We start from the raw sequence: 20,868 nt of genomic DNA on the forward strand, positions 1-20,868 counted from the left end.
CAGCCAGGTCTCTGGCTGGATGGCCGGAGAGGAGGAGAGCCAAAGACTTTAAGGTCAGAACAGATAGGACGAGGTCAGTTACTGGAAATGGGAGGAAGCCCAAGGAGCCTGAGATGACTATGTTTCCTAGCTGGGGCCAGCTGCTAGAGGATGGTGACACAGCCTCACCAGAGTGTGTGTGGTTTGTGTGTGCTTTTAAAACCCACTGTTTTTAATTTCAAAGACAGGCACAGGCAGTAACTCAAACTGCTAATGCTTGCAAGCAGAGGTCCTGCTTGGCCTGCTGTAGTGGCTGGTTAAGGCAGATTTGTGCTTAACAGCATCTGTCTGTACATAAACAATCAACCAAAGCTTCAAGACCTTCGGAGTTTGTTCTTAAGTTCGTCAAGACCTTCACTCGTTTACATTCCCAAGAGGCTTAGCAAATAACTTCATAGACAGCACAAAGGTAAACTCCGCTGGCGCCCAGAATGACTTACCACAAATTTATGGAGTCTCACTTAACCATGGTTTGTCTTGTATAATCTGTGACCCAATAAGCAACTTTGTTTAAACGTCGAATCTGTTTTCTGCCATGTGGCCCGGGAACAGTTTGTGCTGGGGGCAATTTGGGGAAGGAATCCTGGGCCAGCCCAGCCGACCACTCATCTTTAGGTCACTCTGGAAAACCACACATTTTAGATTAATAAAAAGAAAAGTGCTTCCTCCACTGCCTGAGTGTCCTCTGGGATGTGATGATAGCTATGCAGGAGGGAGATGCCTCAAACACAAACACACACATACCCCTTGGATGACTTTCTGTTCCCATGGGAAAATCCAATACCCAAGCTATCAAGGGAATCACAACCACGGTGGAAGTCCACTTGGTAGACCAAGCCTCCTTCAACCTTTTGGGGTCTGCTGTCTACCATCATAGCTGAGTCAATGTCATCTTCTTAAATTGAGGTTTTTTTGTTTGTTTTGTTTTCTAAAAAAAACATGCAACATAAAATTAACCATTCTAGTCCTACTCTGACCATACAGACAAACATAAAACCCTGGGTGATGGCAGGGCAACATGAAGGAGGAGCCTGGCTCCTTGGACAACCCACCTTGGACATCCAAGGTGGGACAACAGCTCAGAATGGGTGACCTGTTGTTATATGAAAAATAAACTCCTATCTCATTTGAGGAATAAAATTTAACCACTTTAGGGCTGGACACAGTGGCTCATGCCTGTAATCCCAGCAGGGAGGTGGAGGCGGCTGGATCACTTGAGGTGAGCATAGTCAACATGGTGAAACCCCATCTCTACTAAAAATACAAAAATTAGCCGGGCATGGTGGCAGACGCCTGTAATCTCAGCTATGCAGGAGGCTCAGGCAGGAGAATCACTTGAAACCAGAAGGCGAAGGTTGCAGTCAGCTGAGATCATGCCACTGCACTCCAGCCTGGATGACAGAGTGTGAGACTATCCCTGCCCCCCCGCCCACCCCCCCCGCAAAAAAAGAAAAATTAGCCATTTTAAAGTGAACAATTCAGTGGCTCTGTTGTTAAGGTCATTTGGATTACCATGAAAACATAACTGCTTTATGTGTCTCTCTCTTTTTTTTCTTATAAACAAGTCTCTCCTTTAAAAAAAAACTGTTGGGATCACAGAAATTAGATCTGGACTGACATCTCAATTTCATGTGAGTCCTGCTCCTTCATTTTACAACGCATAACGAGGTCCAGCACCAAGTTTTGCCAGGTTGCACAGACAGAGGCAAAATCCGCACCTAAACCCGGATCTTCTTCATGTTTCGAGGCCTGGTTCTGCCCCGAGCCCTTCTCCCCCGTGAGTCTTTCATCCAGGGACTGTGTAAGTGACTGGCAGACACAGCCGAACAGTGAGATGTGATTCTCGCCCTCAAGGAGCTGTGACCTAAGATAGAGGACAGCCAGAGAAAAACAGCAGGAAGGAATTACACCATCCTCCTACATTTAACGCCCAGCATCCCAGCTACCCCCATTATTTTCGAGGACTGGTCCTCCCAGTGACTTGTTCAGGTCATCAAGGTATCAACTTTTAAAAAAATTCTAGAAGACAGCAATCTCTCTAAAATGTATTACCTGCTCTACATTTTTACATAATGCAAATGATCACAGGACAATGCAATGAACACAGCGAAACCATTTCTCATTAGCCTAAGGACACTGTATGAGTAGCCATTCTTGGAACGCAGCCCTGTGTCTGCTTTTTACATTTATCTGCTGCTTCTGCCAGGCTGTCAGCTACGCTTCCTCAACGAATATGTTGCTTCTAATCTGCTATGGGTTGAGAATCCAGAAAATTAGAAATCTGCTCTCATTTCAAACAAAAACAAACAAACAAAAAAGAAATTTTAAGAGAAGGAATAAATCAGGTTGAAAACTTGGGGTCCAGAATCACAGCCCACAAATAGTTTGTAAACACCTTGACACTATATGAAGATTACTTCTTCCTTTTCTTAAAGAAGTTCAAGACTCTAAAGGCACAGATAACGATATACTAACAATTCCTACTTTCCCATACAGCCTGCGTAAGCACGTCCCCACCTCATCCCTTGAAAACTCAGTCTTCTTTAAAACCTGGGCCTGACGGTACCGTCTACCTCACGGGCCACTGGGAACGAGGTACCACGTCTGGGCCATAAGGGCACTGCCTACAGAGCATCCTCCATAAAGGGTAGGAACTCTCCCAGAGAGTAAAGCACGTGGCTTATCTGCCAGGACTTACACATAACATTCCTTAGGTGCTAGAGGGCCCTTTCCGCCTGGATTTTTCCCTCACTTGACACAGGTTTTCCATTCAGGCTGCCAGGAGTCTCTAGAAAGGTAGGCGGAGTGTTATGTCAGTTTCCAAGTCATTAAGCACCCACAAAGGAGGGCAGGCTTGCACAGCACTCACTCCACACAACTGCCCCTGCCCTGAGTATGATGCAGCACATGACTTCCCTGAAGCCACAAGGAGAGGAGGGGCAGTGACAGTGAGAGCTGAAGGAATTTCACATGTGTCCACGGAAGATCACCTTCCCCTTGTTTTCCCACACTCTAGTAACTCCCTCATGCAGTTTGCTTTCTGAAGCCCTCTGCTCCATTTCCCCAGCCCAGGACAGCATCAAGAAATATTTCCACCATCTCAACTATTTGAAACTTCTCCCTTTTTACTGGTGCTCCCAACCCCATCTGAGGCCATCGAACCCAGACAACTGTGGCAGCACTAACTAGTAGAGTCCCCAAACTACCCTGACACCCTCCCCAGCAATGAAAATTTCCACGTGCCTCTCCCTGGCATATTTATTCCAGAGGAAAACTTAGCAACCTACACACAGGCTCTGTGTCAAACTCTACAACAGCCATCAGTTGATTTTTCCCTTACACATCCCTCCAGGAAGTGAAATATCCGAAATGAGTCACACTCAGGAATCGGAGCTATACTTCTGCTGTAGCTTTTTGGATAACCAATTCACTGTTTACACTCCGAAACCTCTAATTGCTGAATACAGAACAGTTCCTTTGCAGAGATCAAAGTTTACCTGGTGAACCTGGCGAAATGACAAAATTTCTTAAAAAGGAGGTAGCCATCTAGAGTGCCAGAGGAGGGTGGCTGGACAAGCACATTTTAATTGGCAAAGCACAGTCACTGCCCAGCAAGGAGAGTATGCAGGGGTTTATTCTGCTGTTCTTCTATTTCCCCTTTAAGGCACATGTCTCTTACCCCTGCACCCTCCAACTCCAGTCACTCCCAACACACAGCTGGCAGCCGCCCACCCACACCCGCACCTCGGGGAGCTTGCTGATCCCTGAGCCGAGTACTGAAGCTCCCAAGCAGCTCCACCTAAAGGCAATCACTGCCTGCTTTTTACAACATATACAAAGCAAATGGGCCAACCTGATGCACAGACAAACCCTGGGTCACATGATGACCGACAAACTCATTGCTCAGGGTGGCTCTCTGCCACGTTTCTCAGGCACTGTGCTTGGCTCTGCTGGTCAACTGAGTGAGCTGGAGCATTTTCTCTTGGGTGTGCCTACCCCTTCACCTGTCCAATTTTAAAACACAGATTCACAGGGATGTGACACTAAAGGGGACCCTAAAAACCATCTAAACTGGGGAAAATTGAGGCCTGGACTGACCCGTAACAAACGAGACATCACATAGTAGCAAAGGAGCCATGACCAGAAAACACATCTCTTTAGTACACACTTTAGTGCTTCTGCTTATACAGGTTGAGCAGCCCTAACCCAAAAATCCAAATCCAAAACTTTTTGAGCACAAACATGAGGCTCCAATGAGCATCTCAGACTTTTGGATTAGGGATGGTCGACCAGTAAGTTCTGCAAATATTCCAAAATCTGAAAAGAATCCCAAGAAGTCCCAAATCCAAAATGCTTCTCTGGTCCCAAGCATTTCGGATAAGAAACCTGTAGCTTAATCATCAGTCAAAATTTAAGAATACAGCTAATTTTATCCAAGAAAATACTACTTCGGGCCGGGAGCAGTGGCTTACACCTGTAATCCTAGCACTCTGGGAGGCAGAGGTGGACGGATCGCTTGACCCCAGGAGTTCAAGACCAGCCTGGGAAACATAGCGAGACCCCGTCTCTACAAAAAACTTTTAAAATTAGCCAGGTGTGGTGGGGCATGCCTGTAGTCCCAGCTACTCGGGAGGCCCGGGCGGAAAGATCACCTGAGGTTGAGGCTGCCCAGTCTGCGTAACAGAATGAGATCCTGTCTCAAAAAAAAAAAAAAAAGTAAAACACTCTTTTACTCTTTTGAACAAAATTCCACATTATTACCATTAACAATGGCAGTATTAAGACTATTTCTGTATTGTCCAGACCGGGTGCAGCGCCTCACACTTGTAATCCCAGCACTCTGGGAGGTCGAGGTAGGCAGACCATTGAGGCCAGGAGTTCGAGACTAGAATGGAGAACATGGCAAAACCCTATCTCCATCAAAAACACAAAAATGAGCCAGGCGTGGTGGTGTGTGCCTGTAGTCCTAGCTACCCAGGAAGCTGAGGTATGAGAATCACTTGAACCTGGGCGGCGGAGTTTGCAGTGAGCTGAGATAGCACCACCGCACTCCAGCCTGAGTGACAAGGTGAGACCCTGTGTCAAAAAAAAATTTGAAAAAAAGAATTCTTGTATATTGTCCAGATAATGCTATTTTGATTTTTAAGTGAATTGATCTTTACTGAGAATACTAGGTATCCAAAAGGCAAACCAATTTCAAAAGCAAAAGGGAAGGAAATTAACAACTGCTAAGGGTGGCCTGGCATGGGCCAGGCGCTGCACCCTGTGGGTTTCAGGAGAGCCTCGCAACAGCTGCAGGAGGTGGCTCTTACCCCAGCTTCACAGATAAGTAAAGTGAGGCCCTGAAGAGCGAAGTGACTTGCCCCAGAGCACTGAATGACACAGAAGGTCATAACACAGGTCCCCTCCCATGCCCAAACATTCTCCACAGAATGTCAAACAATCCCAATGAAATAAAATTAATCTCTAATGACTTGGAGGGAACAACTTGCAAGCTCACAAAATCAGATAGGGACAAAGAATCTCTTCTCTTGGGATGAACAAATTATGGACAATGCCATCTACTACCAAATTCTGAAATCTGTCACTGTGGATTACAGACTGTATTCTCACAAACACTATCCCTCGCAGGTGGATTTGTCAAAAACAAGAAAGCCTTTCCCAGATAATTTCTCTGGTTGATGGTTTCCTAGACTCCTTGAGAAGATCTGCAAGGCGCCATCACCTCGTGTCTCATCATTAATGTTTCACAGATGTCTACAGCTGCTGCCTCCACATGATCCTGGCTGGTTTCAAGTAACAAGCGACTAATCCCTCCACTTTGTCAACTGGCAGTTAGACACATAATTATGGGCAATCCTGAGACGTCTTCAAGGGATGCCATACATGTTGTCCATTTCCCCCTCGATGGCACAAGAAATTCAAGAAGCCTTTCACCAAAGTGGAAGCTGAGTAAAGCAGGGTGCTCCTGTCTTCCAAATAACAGTTAAAAGAAAAAACAATTCGGAAAAACATCGACCACGTGTTCACTGACGAGGGCTAACAAAAGTAAACTCCTTTTTTCATGACAGAAGCACCCAATTCGCATAAACCAAACAGATTTATAAGATGGCCTGGATGAAATCTATAGTATTTGGACATAGGTTTACTCCAGCAAAACCCTGCACACGGCTTCCGGAGACATCGGGGAGAAGCTTCGGTTCAACCTGCGAACAGCACAAATGGGCACATCTTGATGAGACAGCAGCAAGGTTTAAAGGATCTGGAGAAAATGAAGCCTCCATCAATCCAAGTATTTTATCTAGAAGGGGGTGGTGCTGTTTTTTTGACTTATGTCCAAAAGGAAGCTTGAGGAAAAGAACACTGTGCTTACTGACCCAACAAAGCACTTCCCTGGGTTCCTAGGCTCCAATTTCAGATGCCTGCGTGTGAATCAATACAAAAGACTATCCAATCTCCACTTGTCCCTGTCGGCCTGCCCTATCCAGCTCCAGGGTAACTCTCTATTACAGCACCATGCTCTACACTGACAACCACAGGCCCAGCACAGCAGAGCACAACAGAATCCTGCAACAACTGGCCCTCTGGCTCCCCTAAATAGATGGCCAAAGTTTTTCACATGTTTTAGTGACAGAAATGTACAATGCAACACTCTACCCACCCATGACACGTTTGCAAACTTAACCCAAGACCTGTCACAAAGTCGCCCTCTTCCAATCAATGTCAGGACCCACTGGGCAGGGAGATGACTGAAATGTGACATCCTTTGGGCTTCGATTTTCAAGACCAAAGACAGAGGCCTTGCAGGTCTGGAGCTGGCAGAAAGGACCTTGGAAGTAAGACAGACAAGAGTTCAAAGCCCGTACTTGCCATTTCCTAGCAATGAAGGTCTGAATAATTCCTTCACTTCTCTGAGCCTCAATTCCTTCATCTGTTCAGCGGGAATAATGATAAAAACCTATCTTACAGGGTTATTTTGAGAACAGTATCACAAAATATGTGTAAAGAAACTAGTATAGTTCCTAAAACAATAACTATTCTATTTAAAAAAAAAAAAAAAAAAAAAGCAGGTATTGGCTGGGCATGGTGGCTCACATCTATAATCCTAGCACTTTGGGAAGCTGAGGCAAGAGGACAGCTTGAGGCCAGTAGTTTGAGACCAACCTGGCCAACAGAGCAAGCCTTTTTTTTTTTAAGGGCTAAAAAAATACAAAACAGGTATTATCACCATCCTCCTATACAGAACTTAATTCCAGAAAGCATAAGATTATGTTTCTAGCCAGGCGCAGTGGCTCACGCTTAGAACCCCAGCACTGTGGGAGGCCGAAATGGGAGGATCACTTGAGCCAAAGAGTTCAAGACCAGCCTGGGCAACATGGTAAAACCCCATCTCTACAAAAAATACAAAAATTAACTGGGCCTGCCTGTAGTCCCAGCTATCTGGGAGGCTGAGGTGGGAGGGCAGATTGAGCCTGGGAGGTCGTGGCTGCAGTGAGCCACGATCGTGCCACTGCACTCCAGCCTGGGGGACAAAATGCCCAAAAGGCAGGAGAGTGGGTAGCCACGGAACAAGGGGCCTGAAGATCAAGTCAGTCAAAAAGTTGTTTTTTTTTTCTGTCTCAAAGGGGGGGGAAAAAAAAAACACTCATTATAAAATGGAATCAAACATATACACACACCCTCTCACTTACGTAAGTTAACATTATCTAAAGGCATGAGAGTGGGTAGCCATGGGGCCTGAAAATTGAATCAGTCAAGGCTGCTCCTTTTTGGTTCTTTTGGGGAAGCCAAAATGATCTTTACAAGTGGAAACATTATTCCTCCATCAACAGACAAGTTTCCTGAGAGCTGGTGAACATCCTGCCAACAAGACATATTTCGCAAGCTCAAAACCTTCTTTCTTTCCATCCCCAATCAAACGCTGAGTGTTATGTCTCAAGAAGAAAGCTGGCTGAGGAAGGAGCTTAACATCCTTCCATGAGCAAAAAGAATTAAAAGAAAGGGAAGCAACAAGCTCCAGGTCCAAAACAGCTTTTTGATAACTAGGAACTAAGCCCAGCCCTGGACAGTATGACTGACTCTCATCACCACCTAAAGCAGGCTCTGCCAAACAGCACAACAACCAACTGCTACTAACAACTTTCATTAACCAGGTACTCCGCGGCAGGCGCTGCCTTAGGGCTTAAAACACAGTGATAAAAGTAACAGCTAAAACTGATTAAGCCATTCTTCTAAGTGCTTTATATGCCAATATCTCATTTAATCTTAACAATGAACCAAGGAGTTAAGTGCCAGTACTAGTCTCAGATGTGGAAACTGAGGTACAGAGACAGTGGTGAGCTTACACATTTCAATGGATGGCAGAGCTGGGATTCAAAGGCAGGTGCATCTGACCGCAGAACCTGTGTGCCTACTAGGTACTCCACAGAGCCCAGCAACTAGGCCACCTGTGCTAAGAACCACTGCCATCTCTTTGTTTTAAAGTCTCCAAAAGAAGAGGAGTGGGTTATTTAGCACCTGCTTTTGCACAGTTGAGCCACAAGTGAGGAAGGCAGCGCAGCACTCTGGTTAAGGATACACGTCTGAAAGCAAGATTGTCTGCATTCAAATCCTGGCTCCACCGGGTCCCAGCTGTATGACCTTGAACAAGTCACAAAACTCTCCTAAGCCTCGAGTTTCCCCATCTATAAATGAGGGTAATAACACAGTAGCCACCCCTTATCCGCAGTTTTGTTTTTTGGCAGTTTCAGTTACCTGTGGTCAACCGTGGTCTGAAAATACTAAGTGGAAAATTCCACAAACAATTTGGAAGTTTTAAATTTCATGCCGTTCTGCGTGATGAAATCTCGCACCTTCCCACTCTGTCCTGCCTGGGATACCAATCATCCTTTTGTCCCGCGTATCCACACTGTACAAGCTATGCACCCGTTAGTCACTCAGGAGCCGGCTCGGTTCTCAGATCCACTGTCATGGTGTCACAGCGCTTGTGTTCAAGTTACCCTTATTTTGCTTCATAATAGCCCCAAAACACAACAGTAGTGATGCCAGCAATTCAGATATGCCGAAGTGAAGACAAAAGTGCTTCTTTAAGTGTAATTTCTCCAATAAAGGAAGGGAAAAACTGCATGCGGAGACTAAGATCTACGGTAAGAATGAATCTTCTATCTGTAAAACTTCAAAGGAAAAGAAATTTGTGCTAGTTTTGCTGTCGCACCTCAATGCAAAGCATATAGGGTTCAATACTATCTGTGGTTTCAGGCATCCAGTGGGGGTCTTGGAATATATGCCCCATAGCTAAGGCGGGACAACTGCTATACATACGTTGCACTGTTATTTTAAGGATTATGTGGGGGTCATCCTCATCCAGCACCTGGCACATACCAGGGACACAGTCACTGCTGCATATGTGCTACATGTTAAGTCAACAGAAAAGAGGAAGAAACAAAAAAGTAAAAGGATATAATCTAACAATTTCACAACAAAGACCTCGCTGGCCTTCTGCCAACCTCTAAAAAACAGTGCTGGACTCTGTGTACGCACAGTGTGGCTGGGACTGCAGACACCAGGAAGACTTTCGGACCTGCAGAGCCTGGATGGTTCAGTTGTCTGAGCCAAGGAGGGCTGGATTAGGCTCAGTGATCTAAGCTGAGCAAGTTTCAGCACATACCTCTACAAAGTGGAAGCCCAGGGATGGCTGATACAATGGTTCTTTAGGAAGCCAAATGCTCAGTTTCTCAGAAGGGTGTTTTCCTGTTTCATGACAGATAAAAAGGTTTCTCATCCAGACATATAAATCCACTGACTGAGAGCTTTCATTAAAAACAAACAGTCTTGCAATAAGGAACATTAAACTAGGAAGGCCTTCCATGAACATATGAAATGTCACAAGTCCTCACAGCCTGTGTCTGAGGGTGGGAGAGGGAGAAATCCGAGGAGAAGGTGCTGACTGGCTCAAAGACTGGGATATCATAAGCCTAACAATGTCCAGTCAGTACATTCCTCATCTACAAACGAAAATCACAGGCAAGACCACACACCGCTGAGTCCCAGGACACACACCTTCCCAAATAAGTGTTTGAGTGGGTTGCTTGTTAATTTCCAATAGAGGAGATAAAAGGTATCATCAATTGCTTCCTGTCTTCAGGTCTTGTCAATACGGAACGCTAAGTCCACAAGCCTCGAAAGCGTGTGTACCTTCCCCAGTCTTAAAGACTTGACTTGATGGGAAACTGGAAAAGCAATCAGGAACAGAACACCATGGGCACGAGACTCATTCCAGGTACTGTCACAGCAAGACACCCTTCTAGTATTCCAAATCTAGGAACGTGCCTCCCCTTGCTCCCGCCAGCCCAGGGAAACCGAATAAGCTGTTTACCAGGGACCCCAGCAAAGCGAGCCTCAAAACTCACCAGTGGGAGAGTTTCATGACACAAAGAGAAAACATCTTTGCTTTCATTTGCCAATTTTTAAATACTTAGCTCATAAGTTCTGTGACCAAAACTAATAGGAGGCTCAGTAGGAGAGCTCAGAAAAGCAGAGGGGGTTGTTTTCCTAGGCTCCTTCCTCTCACATGAAGGTGGAAATCAATTCGCCTTCCCCTTTTAACCCTCGAATCCCTGGGGAACGATCATGTTTGGATGGCCTACAAATGCTCAGCTTTCCGGCAGTGCCCCAGACGGGGAATCCATCCATCCAAGTATTGTTCTTACCTCCCACCACCTCCTACGTCAGGGGAGGGGACCGGGCACACGGTTCCGAGGTCACGCTCCTCACTTAGAGGATCGTGGGAATGCTTACGGAAACACTTGTCACAGCGCTGCCAGCTGGAATCGCTGCTTAAGAAGAGGCTGGAAACCTAGGGTGGGCGCGATCAGAGACAGGAGGCTGGGGAGAGCAGGGAGGCAGATGTTGTGTGTTATCACTGAAACGAACACAAGCCATCCAGTTGTGTACTTCAGATATGTGCGGCTCAGCGTGCTTCGATAATGCCTCCAGAAAGTTAGGGAAAGGAAAAAGAGGAAGCTGGGCCGCTCTTCTACCACCTCAAAACTGTCCTGTTGCCAAACAGATCTGGGAAGGCAGGTTTTAATGAGAACATTCAATTAGGAAATAAACTTAAGTAACCCCAGAGCATGCTGAGTGAAGAGGAGCCTTTCTCAAGTGTCTCATGCCGAGGAGTGGACCAAAGGGCTCTGAAAAAATGACCAATGAGGCTTCCCGCCACTCAGAGGAAGCCAAGCTCAAATGACCAATGAGGCTTCCCGCCACTCAGAGGAAGCCAAGCTCAGAAAGGCCAAGAAGAACATCCTCACTTATGCGCGGGGCCAGATTCCAAGGCCAGGTCTGCTCCACCTCATCCATTTCTTGTGCTGCTTCCCAGTGAGACTCAGCAGAGGACACACGAGGCCGTGTGAGATGCCCATGTCAGGATCTCAGCTCTCCAACACAGGGCGGGGTGCAAAGAAGGCAAGGGCACAGGTGCTGTGCGTGACTCCCCAGTGGGGCCAGCGGGCACTGGGTGGCCTCAGAGATCATTAGGAACGGTCACTCCCTCCCCTTCTCCTGGTTTCCCTTCTGTCCTCTGACAGAGGAAAGTGGCTTAGATCATTCTCATAGGAAGATTAAATCCAGAGCAAGGGGAAGGGGTAGGAATCCGTTTCCAATCAATGATGGAAACCAGATTCCCTCATCAGTTGGGATTCATTCTTACATGCTGTAAACATCACGGAGCTCCACCCACGGCCACAAGCATTCAGGAGGTATGAAGCGTGGTGGCACATCCCGGGTGAGAGCTGCCTGAAGCCCCCCGGCTTGGGCTGGCCCATCTGAGGGACAGGAAGCAACACCTCTCTTAGAAGTTATCCCCAAAACTCCCACATCAGAAAGATGAGATAAAGCACAAGACTATCCCACTCTTGTAAACGTTCTATATTTACAGGAATAAAGTTTTAAAACCATCTTAGACAACTATAACCTCCTTCCTGTAGAACATACCCGTATACCTTTGTATTCGTATGGGAAAATACGGTATCAATTATTAATAGTAAAGTCTTTGAATTAAAGGTCTTTTGTTCCTGAAGAACCCCGGGATCTCAGTTTTTAGTGGCCTTGGAGTCCCACTTCCCCCGTATGAAACCCCTAAAGCACTAGGTGTTTCAACCCCTGCTTGATCTTGACTATGGGGAAAATGCGCCATATCCCCAGGCAGCCTGCGTCACGCAGCGCTGGCTGTTCGGCAGCTCTGCCCTACGCTGCAGCCCCCCGCAGAGAGTCCTCTGTCCAGAACCACCTCAAGGATGCGCAAGTTCTCTGCCACACGGCATCCCTCAGACACCTGAAGTGAGCCATCTCGGCCTCCCTCCAAGCAGCTTCCCTCCTGGCTGACACTCCCAGCTCCGCCATGTCCTGCACATGGCACGCTTCCGAGACCACTTGCCCTCAGCTGTCCCCAGAGGTTCATGCCACCGGATCACTGGGTGCTTAATAGGTGCCACTCATTTCAGAAACCACCTCTTATTCCCGTGAGAGCAGCCCCTGCAAGTATTCTGTTTCGGTTTTGGTTGTGCTTTTTCTTTTTGCAGGAGGAATCAAGGCCCTAACATCCAGAACCTCAGCAGTCTCTCTGGCTGCCATCCACATCATCTGCCCAGACACGAAGAGGGCAGGGCAGGACCACAGCATGGCCAGGTGGAGGTGCTACCAGTTTTCCCTACAGCTGACGTAAAATACATCTATTACTGCAAATCTAATAACCTGCTTAGAAAGCACTTCAAGATAGAACCATTCAGGAAATACCTTAACACAAAACACCTTTGTTTTTCTTTTCCTTTTGTTTTTCTGGAGCAGGGTCTTGCTTGCATACCACCATGTCTGGTTAATTTTTGTATTTTTTGGAGAGATGGGGTTTCACCGTGTTACCTGGGCTGGTCTTGAACTCCTGGACTCAAGTGATCCACCCATCTCAGCCTTCCAAAGTGCTAGGATTACAGGTATGAGCCATGCACCCGGCCCATAAAATATACTTTTGTAATGAATATGTGAGAAATAGATACGGAAAAAGATGATGTAAAAACAATTTTTTATTTTTATTTATTTAATCTCTTATGCAGAGTCAGCATTTCCCCTGAAACCCAACCCTCACAGCTCAGTCCAAACCTTTCCTCGCCGTGAAAAGGTGAACTCCAGTCCAGCCTAAGGCCAACCGTTCTGAAGGGCAACCACTAGATTCAAAGCAAGGTGCTGTTACATCGCTAGGTGTTTGGTTTGTGCTCCTATGACCAATGTGGGGGGAGGGACTTGTGCAGATATCCAAGCTGAGGTCCCCTGGGCAGAGTGACTCAGAATTAGTGTCTGGACAGGCATCCATGCGCCCAACACTACTGACTTACTCCAGTTCATCCTGAAGACAGACTATTACAGTAAAATCCATGTTTTAAAAAAGTTACAGCTGCTAAAACCTTAGGCAGAAAGTCCATGCAATTTGAAAATATACATCATATAAATGTAAGCAAGGCTGAAAACGCGTGAATCCCAGTTAGCTCACCCTGCATTCCTGCCCATGCAGCTCGTGACCCAGCTACAGCCTTGGGGCTGTACTCTCCCTGCAGTCAGAGGATGGGGACACGTGGCACACTGCCGGCCTGAGCACAACAGGAATCTTTGCTTGGGGACATTTCTTGGAAATAAAGTAAGTATAAGGGTGTACTCAGGAACACCGCATTTTATCTGGGACTCAGCTTTGCTAGCACAGGGAAAGAGGAGTTTTAAAGTGTTTCAGAGGCAGAAAGAGAAACCTTATTTGGCCTCAGGGAGGTGGGGTATAGCACATTCATTCAACTTCACTCACTGAGTATCTACCTAGTATACAGAGCAGGGCATGTTCACCCCCTTTTTTTCACAACATACACCCAGGGTGGCTCCAGTCCACTCAGAACTACAGAACTGAAGAAGGTTCACATCACATCTTTCCCAAGTGATGCTGGGTGGGGTCCCCAGTGTAGAAGGCAGAGAGAAAAAAAAACCAGCAGCACCAAGCTGCTCAAAAGCTCAGGAGAGGCCAGGCACAGTGGCTCACGCCTATAATCCCAGCACTTTAGGAGGCCAAGGCAGGTGGATGACCTGAGGTGAGGAGTTCAAGACCAGCCTGGCAAACATGGCAAAACCCTATCTCTACCAAAAGTACAAAAGTTAGCTGGGCGTGGTGGTGGGCACCTTGTAATCCCAGCTACTTGGGAGGCTGAGGCAGGAGAATTGCTTGAACCGGGGAGGCAGAGGTTGCAGTGAGCTGAGATTGTGCCACTGCACACCAGCCCGGGCGACAGAGCAAGACTCCATCTCAAAAACCCAAGAGGGAAAAAAAAAAAAAAGGGCGCAGGAGAGGTATTCACAGGGCCCTTAAAAATCAACACAGTGATAGCTCCAAATGCTGAAAGATGAAGGGCTCTGTCATCTTTAAACCCTGTTTGTGATTTCCAGTTTCAATGAGGCTACATTATTACTATAATCCTAAAAAAGCTCACAAATTTTTTAACTGACAATTTCCAAAAAACAAAAGTGAGTGCTTAGTCCCGTTGTTTACATCGGGTATGGTGTTAGAATTCAGCTCTCAGAGCGGAAAGACCCCGACTGCTCATGACAATTACACCAGAGGAGCTGATTCAAACGGATTCAAGCTGGGGAGTGGGGGCTGTGGAGCAAGCAGGAGCAGCTGAAACAACGCTGGCCACAGAGGATAACTGCTGAAGTTGGGTGACAGATAACTGGGGGCTCATTATATCACCTGCTTGAAATTCTCTGTAACAAAAAGCTTTTTAAATTTAAATTAGGCAACACTAACTTAAAAGTTCCCTTACGGTAAGGCCTGGTTGCCACCTACTCCAGGCTCCTGCAAGCTTTAAGGCCAGTATGAGTCGAATGTTTACTGGACATTAGGCAATTTTCTCACACTCGCACTCGGTCCAGGAAAGCCCTCCTGGGGCAGGGGCCAAAGGAAACCCTAAATGCAGCTTTGCAGCAGCCCAGCTGCCCTGAAGGACTGAAAAACACAGGGTCCTCAAAAATCACCAAAAACCCTTTAGCTTGGACAGCTTTTCCTTCCCTGGCTTCCTGTAAAGATGCCGCAGGCTCTCTAGAATCTCCAACTCTGGTTTGTTTTTAGGAAAGTTCCGTTGCTCCTGCCTTCAGCTTGGCTGCCTACTCCACGTTATACAAATAGAGCTCCTCCGTGCGGCGCAAAAGACCTCTATGCCAGTAGAGCTAAAGGAGGCCTTTGCTACTTGCATCCATCCTATCAGCGTCCAGAGGGGTGAACACCATTGACTTCATACCCCTCCCCCAACAAAAACCTTAAAATCATAATTACATCCTGCTCTACAATGCTCTACAATGACCTTACTTTTATAACAGGATTTTAAAAATCCATTCCCGGCCAGGAGTGGTAGCTCACGCCTGTAATCATAGCACTTTGGGAGGCCAAGCTGGGAGGATCACTTGAGCCCAGGAGTTCGAGACCAGCCTGGGTAACATACTGAGACCCCCGTCTCTACAAAAAATACAAAAAAATTAGCCAGGCAAGGTAGCACATGCCTATAGTCCCAGCTACTAGGGAGGCTGAGGCAGAAGGATCACCTGAGCCTGGGAGATCAAAGCTTTAGTGAGCAATCATCACACCACTGTACTCTAGCCTGGGCAACAGAGCAAGATCCTATCTCAAAAAAATAAATAAAAATAAAAGATAAAAATCCATTCCTTATTTTAAAATAAGACCCTGTATAATATTATAACCACGGCAGCACCACCAGACTTACAGCCTGGCTTTAGGGATACCTCAGGCTGTTGATGTCAGTTTCTGGTCAACAGTTGCCTTGGAAATCTCCCTGAGCCAAAATTAAAACAATAGCTTTCTCTCAGGGTATGCTTAAGTTATTGTTTTCTTTTTCTTTTTTTTTAAAGAAAAAAAAGACAACAGCTTTGATGTGACACTGAGTGTCTCTGGTGTGCCAGACACCGTGTCAGATACTTTACAAACAAGGAAAGCAAGGCACAGAGAGGCCAGGTCACCTGGGCAAGGCTGCCTGGCAGATGTTCTGTGTGGCCGCAGAGTGAGGCATTTCCCAGACTCAGCGTTCCTCACCAAGAGGGACTCAAAGCCTCTGGGGTACTCTGTGATGAAAGCTATGGACTCTCTCTCCAGGGATTGCACACACACAAAAGTCTGAATGAAATACCTGGTGGGTTCATAGGGCCCCTCCGTTCCCCAAACGTCCCCTCCGGTTAAAAAAACGCTATTCAGATTTTCACCAATGAAGAGCTTCAGCAGGAGTGTATCCCATAGAAAGAGGTAGGTGTGTCTCTGGCCTCAATCCCTCTCTCTCCTGAAGTGTGCATGGCCCCAGGGCTTGCTCCTCCATCTGTCCGCAACACCCCAATCCTGAGGTCTCAGACACCCAGCTACCGCCTCCCCACCCTGTGACAACTTGGGCTTGCATCTGATCAAAACTCTCTCGGGTCCAACCCTCTTAAAACAATGAAAACATTTTCTCACTCATATAAACAAACAAACCTTTACTGAAAACTAATGATAAACATGAAGGGATTATTTACAGAAAACACGACGTGCCTAGCCCCTTCTAGATTACAAACATAACTGCTCTCTGGCTCTAAGGACCCTGCCATCTTCCCAGGCCCTGGCCTGGCTGTTCTGCCACTCCCCACCTCATGCTTCAAACTGACACAAAGGAGCCAATCTTCCAGCCAAAGTAAGCAATTCCAATATGTAGGTGAAATTCAGAGAGGTGATCTAGAATGCAATTTTGTAAGATAGCTAAATTGGGGGAAAAAAAATGTTTTTAATTTTATTTTAATTTTTGAGATGGAATCTCACTCTGCCCAGGCTGGAGTGAAGTGGCGTGATCCTGGCTCACTGCAACCTTTCCACCTCCCAGGTTCAAGCGATGCTCTTGCCTCAGCCTCCCGAGCAGCTGGGACTACAGGTGCACACCACCACACCCGGCTAATTTTTGTAGTTTTAGTAGAGACGGGGTCTTACCACGTTGGCCAGGCTGGTATCCAACTCCTAATCTCCAGTGATCTGCCCGCCTCGGCCTCCCAAAGTGCTGGGTCTGTAGGCATTAGCCACCATGCCTGGCCTTCTAAAATTTTTTTTAACCCATGAGATCTGCAAAGGTCTTAGAGAAAGCTTTGACACAAAGATATCCATTTCAGCATTATTTATGAGAGCACAAAGTGCAAACAGCCTTCATGTCCAACATGAGGAACTTACGGTACAACTGTAAGATGAAGCACCGTGCGATCCTTAACGGGAAGTTTGCACACGTGTTTTAAGTAAGTGAGAATAAGACTTATGTGACCCAATAGGAAAAAGCAGGACGCAAATTTGAAAGCTGTATGTTAAAAATGTGCTCAGAGAAAACTCGAACAAAAACCCGCAAAAAAAAAAGCAAAAGTGGTTTTATCCATAAGGGGGAATTTTGAGTGACTTTTTTTTTTTTAATCTCTTTACACATTTTTGCATTTTCCAAGAGTAAAACATGCACTCTCCCCGCTTTGCCCTTTCCTTCTGATTATAAATGTAACACAGGCTCTCTGTAGGAAAGTCAATGCATTACAGAGAGTGAAACGTCCCCCTGTGATCTCACCACCTTGAGACTCCCCAAAGGTAACTGCCAGTAACAACGTGGTTCCTATTCTTCCAGATGTTTTCCAACAGGGATTACTTTTAGAATCAAATAATTTCTTTAAAAAATAATCCGCATGACTCCACACATATGAAACGGCCAGACAGAAAGTGAACGGCGACCCGGGGCAGGAGTGGGCATGAAGAATAACTGCAAATGGATGCAGGGGGTATTTTGGGGGTGACGGAAATGTTCCAAAATTGGATTGTGGTTATGGATGCACAACTCTGTAAATTTCCTAAAAATGTACAAAACTGCACTGTACACTTAAAGCTGCAGAATTTTATGTGTAAATCAGACCTCAATAAAGCAGCTGAAAAAAGAACAAAACCACCACTAGAGGCAGGGAGTGCTGGGCTGTGCAGAAGGGCAGTCCACGGCTTTATGCTCTACCCTCAAGAGCACATGGTAAGACCCTGTAGCAGGAACAGAGGAAGCTGGAGGCCTCCCGGCATCACCTGGACAAACAGCCCTCGGCAGAGAGGCTCAACAGATAATCTGAGGGCGTCAGGGTCAGCGAGGTCAGTTCCAGTCTACCCGGGAGGCAGGAAGAGCGTGGCCCTGAAAGTGCATTCCTGAGGCTCAGGCTGCACTGCCAGGCTCACTTCAAAGCCAGGTGGGCCAAAGGAAGACAGCACTGGTCAGAGTGTCCAAATCAAGTTCAGGATGCACTGCATGCAGGAAAACTGAGAACATTTTTCTCTCTTTCAACAGAAACTTGAAAGCCACCCCTGACAACATGTTAGTCCCTGGAAGTACTCCATTATGGTGAAAAGACATTGGCAAAAGTTAAAGTGAGTAATATGACAATGAGCCACGTAAGAAGTAAAGGCAAGTGGAAGATTATGAACTACATAAAAGGCACAATGATCTGAGTATAGAAAGGCAATCTGGAAGCCTGAAAAGGTACAAATGGGTGCAACTCTCTTAGAAAGTAATGGGCAAGTACATGTCAAAAGCATTTAAAATATTCATACCCTCCTAGGAATCTACCCTAATGAAATCACTCAAGCTGATGAACAAAGATGCCCACTGCTCTATGGCAAAAAAACTGGAAATAATCTCCCCTAACAACAGGGAAGGGATCTCATCTCCTGTGTAATCCTTACAACTGCACAGTGTTAAAAACGTGGGGAAATGTTTCATGTTTAATTAGCAAAACTGAATACAAAAATTTACTATCAAGTGAGTAAAAAAAATGCCCAAATCCGGGAAATGACATATAAAAATTCCTTGGGTGGAAAGATTGAGTGATTTTTTTTCCCCTCCTTTTATATGTATTTTGTGAACTCCAAGTTTTTTTTATCACATGATTTCAGTCTCTAAAAATCCGTGATCCATCATACCAACTGGATTTTGTCAATTTTACCCTCTATGATTTGTACCGTGCAAAACTAGTCTTCACTTTATTTTCCAGACAAAAAATACTATTACTGAGTATGTTTTCTCAAATTACCACTCCACTGCCCAAAAAATAACACCTGCCACACTCAAGATTATCATGGCCCCCAGGAGGTGTGCCCATCCCAGCCCTCCCTGGGTGCAACCTCTCTCTTTCTTCTATCATCCTTCTGCAGAGAAGGATTCTGTAGTTGTTGTTGCTTTGTTTTAAAGTGGGAAAGAAAAATACTGACGAATTTTAAACTTGACCTAGACAGAGACATTGGGCAGCACCAGACCTAATCCTTTTTCTGTTTTTTGAGATGGATCTCACTCTGTTCAAGCGATTCTCCTGTCTCAGCCTCCTGAGCAGATGGGATTACAGGTGCACTCCACCACATCCAGTTAATTTTTTCTGCATTTTTAGTAGAGATGGGGTTCACCATGTTGGCCAGGCTGGTCTCAAACTCCTGACCTCGGGTGATCTGCCCACCTCGGCCTCCCAAAGTGCTGGGATATAGGCGAGAGCCACTGCACCTGGCCCAGACCTAATATTTGAGGGAACTCAGCATCATCATAGAACGCTGAAACCACAACATCTTTTTTTGTGCCTTCCTAAAAGTGTTTTGTGGATGTAGCAATCCAGCGAAATGGTGAGTTGCACAGACACACCTGGGGGATGCCAGCCTAAGATCAGGGCCAGGGCAGCACAGCAGCACCCTGGGAGCTGGTGGAGGAGGGCACAGTTCACTGGCCCCATCCGACCCAGCCCCAGCAGCTCGCAGGCCACACTGCTCCTCTCTGCCTTGGTGGCCTCGCCAGAATGCTGGGCCTCTCTGATGCACTGGTGCCAGCTAAGAGATCTGCAACTAACGGTAGTGAAAGCATAGTTCATTTTAGATTTAAGAATTAGACAGGCTGTGTTGCTCTCGAATGACACCCTCACTCCCCTGCACTCTAATAAGCTTCTGTCAGCGTGGAGAAGAGGGCGGAGGGAGGGCTTACTCGAGGGAACTGTGAAACACACTCCACCAGGGAGTGGGTGGAGCTCAGGATACCCCTCAGGCCTGGCATGGCTAGACTTTTCTTTTGGAGGAAAATTAAGTAGTAGCCAGCCAACCTATCAGCCAACTGCGCATCAAGGGGCCACAGTCTATAGGATGGGAAGCCAAAATATCTCCAAGAAGGGTGGTGCACCGCTGCGCCCATCCCACACGCCCACTTCTCTCCAGGCACTGCCCACCCATGAGGGGCTTTCCCTTTTCCAAGCGGCAGAGCTCCACTCCTGGCTGTCAACCACTGTGAATAGCATATCTCCTTTCCTCCTCCCTTCCCCACTTCCGGGTGAGCATTTGATTAATATTTTTCTACTTTTGTTGCCCCAAGTTGAGGAGTGTTTAGAGATGGAAAATAATACATTACTTCCCTCTCTGACAACCACCTTAATCCACAAAGCCCAGAGGTAAAAACTCACAAGCTGTTTCCTCTCTGAACCACGGAAACAAACCTGGTTACAGTTGGGGCACTGTGGACCAGAGAAAGATGCAGTGTTTCAGCATCACCTCCCCATGATAAATGCTGCAGGGCTTTTTTCCTATTCAACTGCAGATGATTCACATTAGAAGTTGCCTGGTGACCAGACCAACTTTCCTCCCTACTTTGGCAAAAAGTTGTCACCTCACCAAAACATTTCCTGGGGGTAGACTGTGCCTTGTGGATTCCATCAGCTTTGCTATTTACTTCTCCCTTCACC

The 20,868-nt window shown here is 46.4% G+C and overlaps 1 protein-coding gene across 6 annotated transcripts in view; it reads right to left on the reverse strand.

Annotated features, from left to right (window-relative positions):
* Nucleotides 1-20,868, reverse strand: part of CAPZB (capping actin protein of muscle Z-line subunit beta) — a 148,392-nt gene that overhangs the window by 91,025 nt on the left and 36,499 nt on the right. The gene's annotated exons all lie outside the window — the stretch shown is intronic.

Source organism: Theropithecus gelada, chromosome 1, assembly GCF_003255815.1.
Source record: "Theropithecus gelada isolate Dixy chromosome 1, Tgel_1.0, whole genome shotgun sequence".
NCBI lineage: Eukaryota > Metazoa > Chordata > Mammalia > Primates > Cercopithecidae > Theropithecus > Theropithecus gelada.